Source organism: Rhynchophorus ferrugineus, unplaced genomic scaffold, assembly GCF_030347505.1.
Source record: "Rhynchophorus ferrugineus isolate W39M unplaced genomic scaffold, kcgeb_rfMv2 rfM8, whole genome shotgun sequence".
NCBI lineage: Eukaryota > Metazoa > Arthropoda > Insecta > Coleoptera > Curculionidae > Rhynchophorus > Rhynchophorus ferrugineus.
In genome coordinates, this window is record NW_027472587.1 from 29,870,225 (window position 1) to 29,884,635 (window position 14,411).

The 14,411-nt window shown below is 29.4% G+C and overlaps 1 long non-coding RNA gene across 1 annotated transcript in view; it reads right to left on the reverse strand.

The window, feature by feature from the left end:
• The window catches only part of LOC143200713 (uncharacterized), a 47,902-nt gene extending 34,216 nt beyond the window's left edge, over window positions 1-13,686 (reverse strand). The window contains exon 1 of the long non-coding RNA XR_013006787.1: window positions 13,512-13,686. This is a non-coding gene — a long non-coding RNA (uncharacterized LOC143200713). The remainder of the gene's footprint in view (window positions 1-13,511) is intronic.
• Between the last annotated feature and the right edge of the window lie 725 nt (window positions 13,687-14,411).

The following is a 14,411-nucleotide window of genomic DNA, read 5'->3' on the forward strand; positions in this document are numbered from 1 at the left end:
GTCTTGCTTACTTACTTGTGATCAGTACATATTTATTAACCAACTGCGGTATTTAGTTGGTGATACATCTTTACACAATTTGGTTTGAAATTATTCCTGAAAATATATAGACTAGTTCTCCCAGTCCCACACATCAAATTTATCAAATCCTTTTAATGTTAAAATTGAATAGTTTAATGTTTTTAAGAAATTATATAAAACGACTGAAAAAATTAATCTCCAAGAGGGTAGATGATATTCTGAAAAGAACATAAGTACATATGTTCTTTTTTATATTTTTTAAATTTATATGATCTTATAATATAGCCTTCAATCCGAATCTATCTATGTTGGTTCATGATTCGAATAATACTGGAATAAACAAAAGTAATATAGGTACATAATATATAGGTAAATAAGCAAGACCCAGTGCTAATATAAGAATGAATTCAAATATGTTAAATGAGAAAAGTATTAGACTGACGAAAATGTACTGGTTACTCGATTACCACTCATCAAAAACTGAAGAAATTGGAGGTCTTTGAGTTAAATGAGTTACCGGGTTAGATCAAAAAAACGCACGTAAGACATAAGCCTAAAAAAATTTAAATTAAAACGCGTATTAGAAACTAAAAACACCATTAGATAGAAGATGATGTAATAGATGTAATGTTATCAATATCTAAACACATGGGTTTTTAAATTATTAAAACAGATAAAAACCGTTCTTCTTTCTTTATAATAAGCCAAATTCTAACTCCGCGGCCTACCATAGTAAAACACATTTTTTTGGTAAAATTAGTTTTTTTATTCTATATAGTTCACTTCAGGGGTGATACTCTGATTATAGCGACCCTCCAACTTTTCGATACTATTTTTGTAATCCGATTAGTCATTTGCTTCACAATAGGCCTCAGTTTCGACGATCACCTCTTCATTCGACGAAAATTTCTTCTCAGCGAGCAGGGGTCCAGATCTGGAGAATACGGTGGGTGAGGAAGCAATTCGACGTCTTGATGAAACAACACTTTCTTTTCCTTCAAATGCGGCCATTTTTCGGTAATTTTGTCCTTCAAACGGTCGAATAACGCTATGTAATAGTCGCTATTGATGGTCCTTCCTTTTTCAATGTAATCAATGAAACTTATTCTATACGAATCCCAAAAATACAGACTCCATAACATTGCCAGCCGACTGTCGGAATGGATTTCTTTCCAGCGAGCATTCCTTTGAGATCTGACAACAGGATATAGTCGCTGGGGGCCAGGTTTGGAGAATACGGTGGATGAGGAACTAATTTGAAGCCCAATTCATGGATTTTTCTCATCGGTTGTGACACGGTGCATTGTCTTGGTGAAGCAGCATTTTGTTTTTCTTCAAATGCGGCCGTTTTTCGGCGAGTTCGTCCTTCAAACGGTCCCATAACACTATGTGATATGCTTTTGATGGTATTTGCTTTTTCAGAGTAGTCAATGAAAATTATTCCATGTGTATACCAAAATACAGACGCCATAACTTTGCCAGCCGACTGTTGCGTTTCCCCACACGTTGGAACGGGTTCATCTTGTGCAGTTCACTCGGATGACTGTCGATTGGACTTCGGAGTGAAATGATAGAGCCATGTTTCATCCATTGTCACATATCGATGCAAAAACTCGGGTCTATTACGCTTGATCATCTTCAAACACTGCGAATTATCAACTCGTCATTGTTTTTGGTCAAAGGTGTGCTCGAGTGGCACCCACTTTGCACAGAGTTTTTTCATACCCAAATATTCGTGAATGATATAACGTGCACGTTCCGTTAATATCTTTAAAGTGTCTGCTATTTCATTGAGTTTGAATTTACGGTCATTTAAAATCATTTTGTGGATTCTTTTAATGTTTTCGTCGGTAACAACCTCTTTGGGACGTCCACTGCGTTCACCGTTTTTTGGTGCTCATTTCACCACATCTAAACTTAGCATACCAATCCTTGATGGTTGATTTTCCTGGGTTAGTGTCCAGAAACTCGGCATCAAGTCAAATGTTTGCTTCAACTGTATTTTTTCCCTTCAAAAAGCAATATTTTATCAACACGCTATATTCCTTTTTTATCCATTTTTTTTTCGCAATAACGAAAGTTGCTTCACTCAAAATGCTATAATTCACAAACTAATGATCCGACAGCTGTCAAATTTATGCATGCATCTTTCGAGCGTTAGGGCTCACTAAAAACATATGGATTTAATTCTAATAGCGCCATCTATGTGTCAGGCCGGGGACTTTTCGATTGACCTGTTAACACCGCTATAATAAATTTTTATATGATTAGATATTCATCGAAATTGACTGGGCAAAAACTACTAGGTAAAGAGAGTTTTACATTCCTTCATTTTCGTATAATCCGTGGTAAAACTTCGGTCTCTAATTTTGCGTAAAGACTATAAATTATGAACATGCATGGTGCGAACAATGATAGATACCTATTAATGTAATTCTTTTACAAGCACAGCTTGGGTTCAATCAACAACTCCAGCGGTGCATCATATAATCGGACACCCTTGATCTCCTTTATGGTATATGCGCAATTAATCTCGATCCTAGTTTCACATGTTTAATTTGTAAAAAAGTTGTTATAATTTTCTACTTTTATTTAATAGTTTTAAGAAACAATATAGTTTCGGAAAACTTAGGTTAGCATTGCAACATAACATAAATATTATTACTAAAACACAATGCTGAAATGAACATAAATCCAATTTAAATCCATCCATATTAAAAACTTCTCATACTTCCGTCACTATGTATGTTTTATATATCTAGCAATAATTTTTGCAGACTCTAATATTTACCAGAAAATCTCAAATATATTTCTTAAAATATCTCAGAAAATTAAGTATATAAAGTAGAAAACTGTTTTTTTTTTATAATTAATGTTTATTGGGCTTGATAATAGGATCCTAGATGAATTAACGGTGAAAAATTGTTTATAATCATTCTTAATATATATCCGCGGCTAGGAAGGAGCAACTACGCCAAATTTCAAATCATTCGTTTGTTTTACAACTATGTCTGAAATTCAAATATATTCCTACAATATTTACAAAATTCGAATGTCAATAATACAGAATATAAGCAGCTTATAGGTCTACAGAACAACTTGTGTTCTCAAAATAAAACAAATAAAATATTAAATGAATTATAAAAGGCTTTTACAAGTATTAATCAATATTTAGCATGAGCAGATTAGAGAAAATGCGAAAGCTTAACTGAGAAATTTTGATATAGGCAGTGACCTCTTTTGAATATTTAATCAAAATGGCACTAATATTATTTCCAATACGGAATATTTTCTATTGACGGCCCATTCTTAACTACATAATAATAATAACTAATTTTTTGTGTTGCTCATGGTGGTATAATATGTTTTGGTTTCACAATATAGATGAACAAAGGTAAGTGTAGAATGTGTGAACTTTATTCAGAGTAGAAGTGTTAGCTGCAAAATATATAACAAATCATTCATTGACATCAAATAGGAATCAACGTATACCAAAATTTCACCCCGAGATAACTTCAAATTTCAAAACGATAGCATGAAGCAGAAAAGAAAATTATTCTTGTTGTTCAAATAAAAAAATTGTAAAGGACACAAGAGAAATAACATACAATTATACTAGTAACTGCAGGTACTACTAAAGCTAGTTATTACTCTTTTACACATTTTGATGCAATTAACCATCAATTCGTTTTAGGCTAGTAAATGTACAATACATCAACCAAATGCTGGAGTTATTCAATTGGTTAATGCGATTTGTAGTAAAATTGCAGTAGGCATGATAGTTGATTATATTTGGAGATTCTTAGAATATTTTTACTGCTTTCATATATAACTGCAATATAATATAATGTGCTTGGTCTTGATATAAACTCCGTAAATATATTTTAATATAACATTTATTTATATAAATATATATATATATATATATATATATAAAACAAAGCAACATAAATTAATATTTATTAATTATATTTATTTAATTAATATTAATATTTATATTGAATTAATTAATATTTAAATTGAATAGATTATATTTTATTTAACGGAAAGTAGGGGACTTGTTGAATAACGATACAAAGCGACACTTAGGGTAAAAACAGACCATCTATGTGTTACAGAACATATATGATGCTTGGAAATCATGATAATTATGTAATATTTTATAGTTTCCTTTTTACTAACTAGGATTTATCTGGACTGGACCTACTGTTCCTCCGAACTACCATCCTCCACCTTAAGCCTTTCCATTGGCGAGTGACTAAAATGGAGATAATCCCAGAAGGGATCCGGTCTTACCCAGTCTGGTTACTGGCGTAACTAGGATTATCCTCCTTATCGGATATTGCACTCTTGACCTAGGAAAATCACAAGTGTTCGCTGCCGTGACTATTGCAACAACAGGAGGACCGTTCTGTTCACTTTACCACTGCTCCAACTAAACCGGCTATTTATATTTCAACACAAAATAAATTAAATTAAATATTTATCAAATTTATTTCTGAATATATTCTAATAAATTTTTTTATTATTTCTATATATCTAAGTTTCTATATCTAAGTAAATTCAGCTGCGGATTCTAACACGATAAAACAGCCAATGCACGTCAGAATAGCGTCATGAAATTTATGACGTCAGCACGTCGCGTTAACTTATTCAGAATTTTGGTTTACAATATTGGCCGGTTTGTAACCTCTAATATGAACGAACTTTAGGTTTTTAAAAAAGGCGTCAGTATATTCGACGTGATCTATAACATGCATTGGCTGTTTTATTGGAAGGACTGTATAATTAGTATTCGAAATTTAAATGAACAAAATCGCTTTGTAAAACACAAGAAAAAACAGAAGCTACTTTTTATTCGACCCAATCAATTTAACTTCAGGCTTGGTTGACGCAGTGGTAAAGGCGACAGAACGGTCCACCAAGTGATAGTCGCGGGTTCGAATACTGCTGGGGCGTAGTCGTAAATTTATGTTCGTAATTGTTTAAAATTTATGATTGTCCCAGACATGAGTGTGAAATACAACAAGGAATATGATCCCAGTCACGCCAGCAACCAGGCTGGGTAAGACCGGATGTCATCTGGGATGATTTCTAAGTTGGTCACTCGCCAGTCGGTAGACTTAATGACGAAGACCGTGGTTCGAAGCCGACGTTAAACTGTAGGTCCAGTCTAGATAAACCACTAGTTGGTAAAAGGAGACTTTAAAATATATTTTTTAAAAAATTAACTGTCGCATATAATAATAGCTAAATTGGGATATAGTTAGGAAGAAAAAACTCACAAATCAGCAGATATCTAACTGCCTCGTTAAACAACATACAACTTGTAAATAAATATGAGAATAATTTTTTAAATTATCGTAATTTTTTTGCATTTTCTTAAAATACGAATTGATATTAGCGAAGTTATTTTTTACTTCAGAGGGGGCGAACACACAAATAATTCATTATCCGGCACACATGCCTCTGGTGAGGTTTTAACCATCACCATATCGTGCGTAACGAAAAAAAGCATGTAATATTATCAAAATCTTTCGCGTCGGGCGAACAATTTCAACAATAACACGAAACAATAACGAGACTAAAAAGTTTTTTAATATTTATGAACGTAACGTTACGCCTAACTGCTCGTCGATATATTGGAAATGGACGATTTAATTTATTCTTATTATTCTAATCATAAATTTGTGAATGAATGTTGCGAGTAAACTGCTACTTATATATTGAAATTATCGATTGAATTTTTTGCTTTTTCCTTGATAGAATAGGGCTGTTAAAGTGTGTAGGAGAGGATACACATTGCCTTAAAATATTAAACTCTATTTTTTCTTCTTTACACAAATTAGTCCTCAAATAACTCTGTGGTTTTAAAATATTTATTAAAACAACTTTTTTTCAAATTAAAAAGCACATAGACATGCCATCCTAAACAGCAATACTATTTATCAAAATATATAATGCGACGTTGCTGCACCAAATTTAAGTTTTCGTTTATTTTGACTCTGACAAAAACACTGTAATTAAAATAATGAAACAAAAATAACGTTATAAAATATAATTTGTTTTAACGTTATAGTACATATACTGCATATTTATAGAAGGATCTAAACGACAGTTAATTAAACATCCAGAATGGTTTGTAGGTTAGAGTTGTTTTATTATATTTCATAGAAAAAATAGAAATTTCACGGTATAGGCGACCTTGGGGAAATGTTTTGTTTAGTTCAATCAACTGTAGCGCTGCGATCGCAAATTATGATTGGCTAGTTTAAATTCCTGGTGCCACCACTAACATGAAATGTGATTGGTCGATCAAATTGTGGGAAATCAGCATTTTCTATGGGTGTCCATTTTTATGTTTGTTGTTTGTAGGTTATGGTTTTTGTTTAGATCGCGAAATTTTCGTTTTACGTTGTGCATATTTTCTGTTTTGCATTAATTATTATGGAGTAATAATATAAAAATTGATGACAATGCGTCAGTGTAGTAAAGATATAGTGTACCGGGGTAAAAATCTACTACGGAAATTAGACATCGTTTCCCAAAGAATGATCTCGCTCCTTTCCAAAAATGGGTTGATCAAGTAAATAATAGTAAGTTACCTGGATAAACCGCAATGCAAATATATCAACGTCATGGTGTTTGTTATGGACATTCTAGTGAAAAATTTTGAATTATCCTTCATTCACGAACAGGTATTAGGGTAAATGCATATCCATCATTGATTTTATCAGGTACATATAAAATTATCTATCTGCTACATGTCTGTTTATATATTGTTTGTTTACAGAAAATTAAAACCTTATGAAGATGTTAGTAGTAATAAAATTCAATTAATCTACCAAGTTCTTCGAATGCTGTCAGTGTGATGTCTCTACATAAAGAAGTCTTACAAGAAGGTAATAATTAATATAACTGGATAATTAGTAGTAATAAATACTACTTTTAATTGTAAAATATCCCTAAAATATTTGCAATACTTTAACTTTTTAGAACAATCAGTGTTCAATCATTTTATAGTAGAGGAATTATATATTTAAATTTGATTGCCTTGTTAAGAAAATATTTGTTATGGTGCCATCAATTAATAATTAGTCGCTACTTTTAGGGGATTTATTACCTTAAAGAAATCTATTTTGTATAAATTTACAAATAACTACATTGATTTAACAATTCTTAACCAAGATTGCTTAAAGAATTTTGTTGGATCTATTATAGGTCATGGAGGTAGAAACAGAATCCTTCCACTAGTATGTTCGAGAAATTTTTAAAAGGGCTCATCACTTCAATTTTTTCACATAATTCGCCCGGAGAATATTGTGAAGAAGATGAACATGTTAGATAACTTATATTCTTTTTTAACGGGAGATCTAGTACCACTTGAGGTTGTTAAATCACCAGTTGAGTCTATATTTTCAGTTCCAGAGAATTTTGCTCTGAAGAAAACAAGAGTCTAATATTGTATTTTAGTCTTATTTCATGCTATTTAACAAAACTTCTGAAAAAGAGACAACATGCAATATTTGTCTATATTCTATATTAAGTAGTTCCACAGATTAAATACTCTAAAATCCAAATATCTTTAAAAAACACATACATTTTTAGTGTTTCAACTGTCCAATCCAAAATGATTTTCAAGGCCAAATTTTAAGTTATTATGAGGTGTGATTGTATTTTTGGTTTAATGAAGTGAATGCAATATCAACAGGGAAGGATTTAAAGTTTACCTTCAATATATCAAGATAAGTTAGAATTCTAATAGATCCCATAAAATTGATGGCACTAAACATATATGGGAAGGCGTTATGGAAGAATTATAGATATTTTAATATTGCCTAGAATAGAGTTCATAATTGTTTTTTTTTTGCTTTTTGTTTATATATATTTATATTATTTACACTTATGTATATTTGTATAGGATTTTATTTTAATAAATTAATTTTAAAAATTAAATTTGATTTTCATTCAATACTATTGGCTAATAAATGTGACGTCACAAAATAATCAGGGGAAATGGCAGACCAATCAAAGCAAAGTATTTTCCTTATAGGTTTCTACATAACTACTTTAAACTAACCAATCAAATTCGCGTTGTCAGCGTCGCCAATGATTGGACTAAGCGAAACTTTGGCCCACTACTTACCATTGCAGTTGCACACCCCGTTATATATACATTGACATATGACAACTGTGTTTCAACACAAATCGAATTTTATAAACCAATTTGGTTAAATATTTGGACGTCTAGTCTTCATTCTGTCTCTTTTTAACTATATATAAACTCCGAGTTTACAAAGGATTAAACGTTTTTATAACATAAATTAGACAATACGTTTAACAATATTGATGATGTGCTGTTTAATAATGATATTTGCTGATTGATAACAATATTGATGATGATGAACTGTTTTATTGGAAAGGCTATAGTTATTTACTTTCAATAGTCTTTCCAAAAAAACAACCAATACACGTCACAAATGCCGTCGAATATACTACCAAATTTAGTTTCTAAATACCTAAAATTCGTTTTAAACTCGTAGCGAATTGTTCTTTCAAGTTAAAAAGAGATAGAATGTTGATTGATGAGTCAGAACATGTAACCGAAAGAATCTATAATGTTTAATGTTGCTAGTGGTCGACAGTATTGTCATACGTTTACAAAATTATTCAATGACTAACTGACAAATCCAGATCATCTTGATTGTAGCGTTATTCCAGATCAAATTTATGAAATGTATAGGAACAGTGAGTAGTTTTTTCCATCTAAACATAATTTAACCCAAATATTTCAGAGAAAACTGTTAGTCAGGAAAGCACCCATAGAAAATTTAGAAGTTGAGAGATTTAAATGGTATAAAGATAATCCTCTAGGAGGTGTAAAGGAACTTCCAGTCATTTCTTTTAAAATAATACAAATTTTGAAAACATATATTTATTATTAGACATTAATATATCAATTTGTATTATGAGACATGGATATTTCAGAATGGGACATTGAATCACCCATGGCAAGATCATAGTAAAAATACTGTAAAGACAACAAAACTTGATGGAAAATGTAAACAGTGAAATAACAATTGGTTAGGTTTTGTTAGTGTTTTTCCAACTAACTTCAAGGGCGACTACCATGGAGTAATGAACCATAACATAATTTTGCTGTGGATTGAAAATTAGCTCTTAAAAATGTTGAAGGATTAATTAAGGAATACATACATTAGGTTTTGAAGAAACCATGCAAAATAGTAAACCATTCCAAATTGTTCTCTCGGTAAATATAAACAAAATGTTTAATTGCGTGTTATGTAATTTACATTTATAGAAAGAGTCTTGAAAAAAACATAGTATTTAAGATGGCTGAAAATTATGTTCACAAATTATTATGTCCACCCTCTATCATTGCGTATTCAGTGCAATCGAATTATTACTATAAATATGCAGGTCGAGATGGATATAACATACAAGCAAGAACCGTTTCGATATGTAGAAAGAAATATTGTCTTCAATAACATCTTCAGTTTGAATGGCGTCGATCAGACATATTGAAGAAAAAATTGACAAATGGTGGAATGATGAACAAGTGTTAGATAGATTGGAAATTAACATCAAGAGTTATTCCACTTTCCAGATGTGAGATTTTGATCTACTGCCGATAATAACTGAAACAGGGTGATGGGAGTCGAAATAATTAAATGTAAGTATATCATTAATTTAGGATAACTGTTTGATAACTGTTAATACGTGGTCAGAATATATCTGAGTAGGCCAATATATATGAGAACAGAAGGAATGCTACCTGTTTTGTATATATGGAAAATGTATTATGGGGTTTGCAGTAATTAAATATAGTTTTATCAAGAAATATATATACTAAAATTAGAACTCTACCTCATAGGTGGTGTAAAAAAGTGTGTGTTCAATGTCAATATTTTTAAACACCCTATCCCTCACCTACAAATTATTATGACTGAATAATTAATTCTATTTCATTATTTTATTTCGATTAAAATTCTGTTATATGTCAAAACCAAAATTAACAACCATTAACATCCACATCCACCAAACATTGCGACATTTTGACGTCATCAACTTAGATGACGTGAACACACTCTTTTATTGAACATGCTATAACTGTTCTTACGAAATTGATTAAGATGCTAGTTAATCGAGAGAGACTCTGCTTAGATGCGTTCCTTGTTGATTGGATTTATGCAAAGAGGATGACTGATTGCTGACGAGAATACTCTTGATTACGATTTATCTTGATCACGTATTAATTATACATGCCCATGACCTAGTAAAAATCATACTCGTGACTACCGAATAGCAGGAAAATTATGTTATCTACAATGAATATTTCTAATAGCATCTATGGAAAGAAGTACATATCGAAAATCGACAGCTTTTCCTTCAATACTCGGATTAAGTGCACCAGATGGAACAGAAAGCAATCACCTCTAATACTACCGCTCGGTTTGAGGTTCAGTTTCTATATATTCACAGTTCTCCTATTTAACAGAATAGCGTTTACTGAATAATAGCAATTTTGTAACAATAACTAGTAGCTTTTGTAACAGAATTTTTGTTTTAATTTTACAAGAAAATGTAAAAATGTTGGTAAATATTGTTGATTGTAATTCAATACATTCAAATATAAATAAAGTCCAAAAACATACATGAATATAGTATATAGAGATATCTGATATGTGATATCTTTGTATATACAGATATCTGGTTATAGCGTGTACATATGTAGTTATTGTAGTTATTCTACATAGTAGAATTATCAATTATTGAATAAACAAATTACCAAAATTCTAGATGTTATATAGAGTTTAGGATAGGAAGAGCGCCATGCTAAATTAAACGAGTGAAAAGTATTTTGTGATAAGAAAATATACATAAGTGCTTCGTAATCGTATCGTAATATTTATTACGATATCAATTTTTTCTGAGAAATCACCTTTAGCGATGTAATAATTGTTGTCTATGGTAAGCTATATAACATTTCAATTCAACATCTACCTATACTTGTAATATTTGTTAATACAAAATTAATTAATATAATTGTGCTCATATAAATGCTACTATATAAAATATGTCTTCATTTGTGCTTTGGAAAATACTACTTATTTACAGATTAAACAAACCACAATAATTTCATTTGGAACCAAGTACTAAGAGGCTAGAGATGTAAAGAAAGTTTACCACTTTTACCAACTTTTCTTTATAAATCAATCCACAAAAATCCAAGTGATATCATATATTGTTTAAGCTTCGTAAATATATTCTCTGTTAAGAATAGATACGTAAAATAAAGTGCTTGTTTTCATCAAAGTACTTTTCTAATAACTTGCTTATATCGTCTACCATTTTCAGTGGAAGCCAAATATTAACGAATGTCAATTGAACAAGAGCATGCTAAAATATGTTTTAGTTTGGTCTACTATTGTTTACGTTTTAAAACGTACTATAAGCAGAACCTTTGATAATAATACATATTTTAAAGTGTGAGGGTTTAAACATGTACAATAGTTATTTAAGGTATTTTTGTTTAACCCGGTAGAGGGAAAAATACCAAATTTTGCATAAATATACGGATAATTATTAATAAATTATATAAAGCATTTTTAATATATTATCTATAAGTCAAGAGCACAAAAGCACACAAATGTATAAATGGAAATGTTTCTTCATTGATGTTTAAGTTAAAATATAGTAATAATAATAATAAATTCCATATTGAAGACATGGAACTGATAAGGTATAGTATAGTATAGTAAACCTTTTCCCGAAGTTTAACCATTTTAGTAATTATACCATAAAATAATATGAATCAAAACTGTTAATATATTAGTTTATTTTATCTACAGCTAAAGAATATTAACATTTTATTATATACATATACATATACATATATATATGTGTATATATATATATATATATATATATATATATATATATATATATATATGTATAACACAATAAATAACAGTGTATACCAACAGTACATATAATAATGAAATGGCAACACGTTAATAATTTGTACTCAATTATTAAATGGTATAGGAACAACTCATTATTCATTAATATTATTAATAACTAATAATACGTATTGTTAATGATAATGTCACATAAGATTTACTTATTTCATAACAAAATATATTATTAAGGTAAATTTTCATAGTGTTTTAACTAGGAATAGGTATACTTTGCAACATATTTCGACTGTTAATTATATTTAAAAAAATATTAGAAAAGTAAATAAACAATCCCTTCTAATAAAATAATTAAGCTGATGGAGATTAATACGCTATTACAGTGTCATATCATAAAAATTACTATGTGTTATAGTTAAAATAACTCGTGAAACTATGTATTATAGTAATTTATAAAAAATGACATCGTTGTGAAAATAAATTATAAAAAAGAACTGATAATTTTTAAATAGTTAAATCTAATGAGTTTTTGTTTTGTTGAATGAAAAATTCCTATATTCTTTATAATAATATAAATGAAAATTGTAATATAATAAAATTTAATAATGATAATTATATAAAATAATTTTTAAAATTAGAAAGTGGCAATGATATCAAAGACATAAGCTATAATTGCATTATTCATTAATAATAGTTATTTATTTTTTTAATTAATCATGTTTTATACTGGACTAACGTTTTAGTTTTAGTTTTAAAAATATATAAACCACAAATAAGTAAATAAAATTATATTATGTCAGTAAGCAAAAAATAATTACAATGTATTTCTAATTAAAACATTTCTATTTTTTTTTTTGAAATCCAATTAGTTTAAGACATTTATAAATAAAAACCCTATTTGAGAAAATAATTAAATTAATAGAGATAAAAAAGGAAAGATGTGTCATATAATAAAAGTAACAGTATAGATATTGTGAAACTATGTATTGTAGTAATTTATAAGAAATGAAGTATTGAAAATAAATTATAAAAAACACTGATAATTTTTAAATAGTTTAAACCAAATAGTTTATCATTTATTATATTGTTGTTTGAAAAACTAACATAATGTTATTATTAAATAATAATTTAGTTATTTATAATATTAAGTTATTATAATTTTTATTTGTTTTATAAATAAATTCACGATTTTTGTACGATTTAACAATTTTGTAACAACTTTTGTGTTATATTTTTAAAAATATATAAACAACAAACAAATCAATGGAAGAATAATATAATCATAAGCAAAAAATAGTTAAAATTATTTTAAATCAAAGCATTTTCTGCATTATATGTTTCATGGTAATGAATCATAAAATAATTAAAAATTATTAAATATTTAATTATTATTAATAAAATAATTAAAATAATTTAAAAGCTTTGTCATATAAATATTTTGTATTTATTTTTAAAAATAGATTAAGGTTAAAGAATAATAAATTATTAAACTATGATTTCTACAAAATATATACAAAATATTTTAAAATTATATAGTACAAATGTACTTACTTGAAAAAAACGAAAATTGTGAGTGTGAACTTCTTTCGATTTTTACGCTGAGGACTGTGACACTTTTCCAACACTAGTGCTAAAGTCGCAGGTTGCTTTCTTTCAATGATGTTGGACCGTTTAAGTCTCCACAGCGTCCACAATGTGCAACAGGTTCGAATCGCAAACAACAGAGACGGCTGAGATGCCCGACGTCGTTTTATAAGCGAGGCGCCGCGACGCCAACGATTTGGTTGGCGCTAATTTCGTTCGGTTATGCTCACGTATCGCTTTTGTGTTCTGATTTTTGCAATTAGCACGGCAAATAGCGAAAGGCAATGAAAATGAGACGCGGCTTATTGTGAGATCGATGTTTGATGGAATAACAACGAAAAGGGACGTTATAAATGGAGATTATTTAAGTATTATAAGTTTGTTAAATAATTATTACTTAAAAATTAGTTTTAAAGGATTTTTTTTAATTTGTAGCTTTATTATGAAAAATTCACAGTACTGTCCATAAACATCATGTTAGATAAAAAGCAAAACACATTAGAACCAAAATATTAATGTATAAGACAACTATAAAGCCAATTTGGACATATGGGGTGTAAATATGGGGTTACACTAAAAATTCAAATCAACTGGTCATCCAACGCTGTCAAAACAAAATTCTTCGATTAATTACCAATGCTTCGCTACGTAACCAACGAAGAACTGCACGATGACCTGGAAATCAAATGGATTTGCAAAGTTATCCAAGATTTCACCTTAAAACACGAAAGAAGTTTACACATCATACTAACGTGGAAGCAATACAACTACTGGACAACGCACAGGATATCAGAAGATTGAAGCGAACCAAACCATTAGAACTTATATAAAGTGTATACCTTTAGTGTAAACTATAGCTTAAGTTAC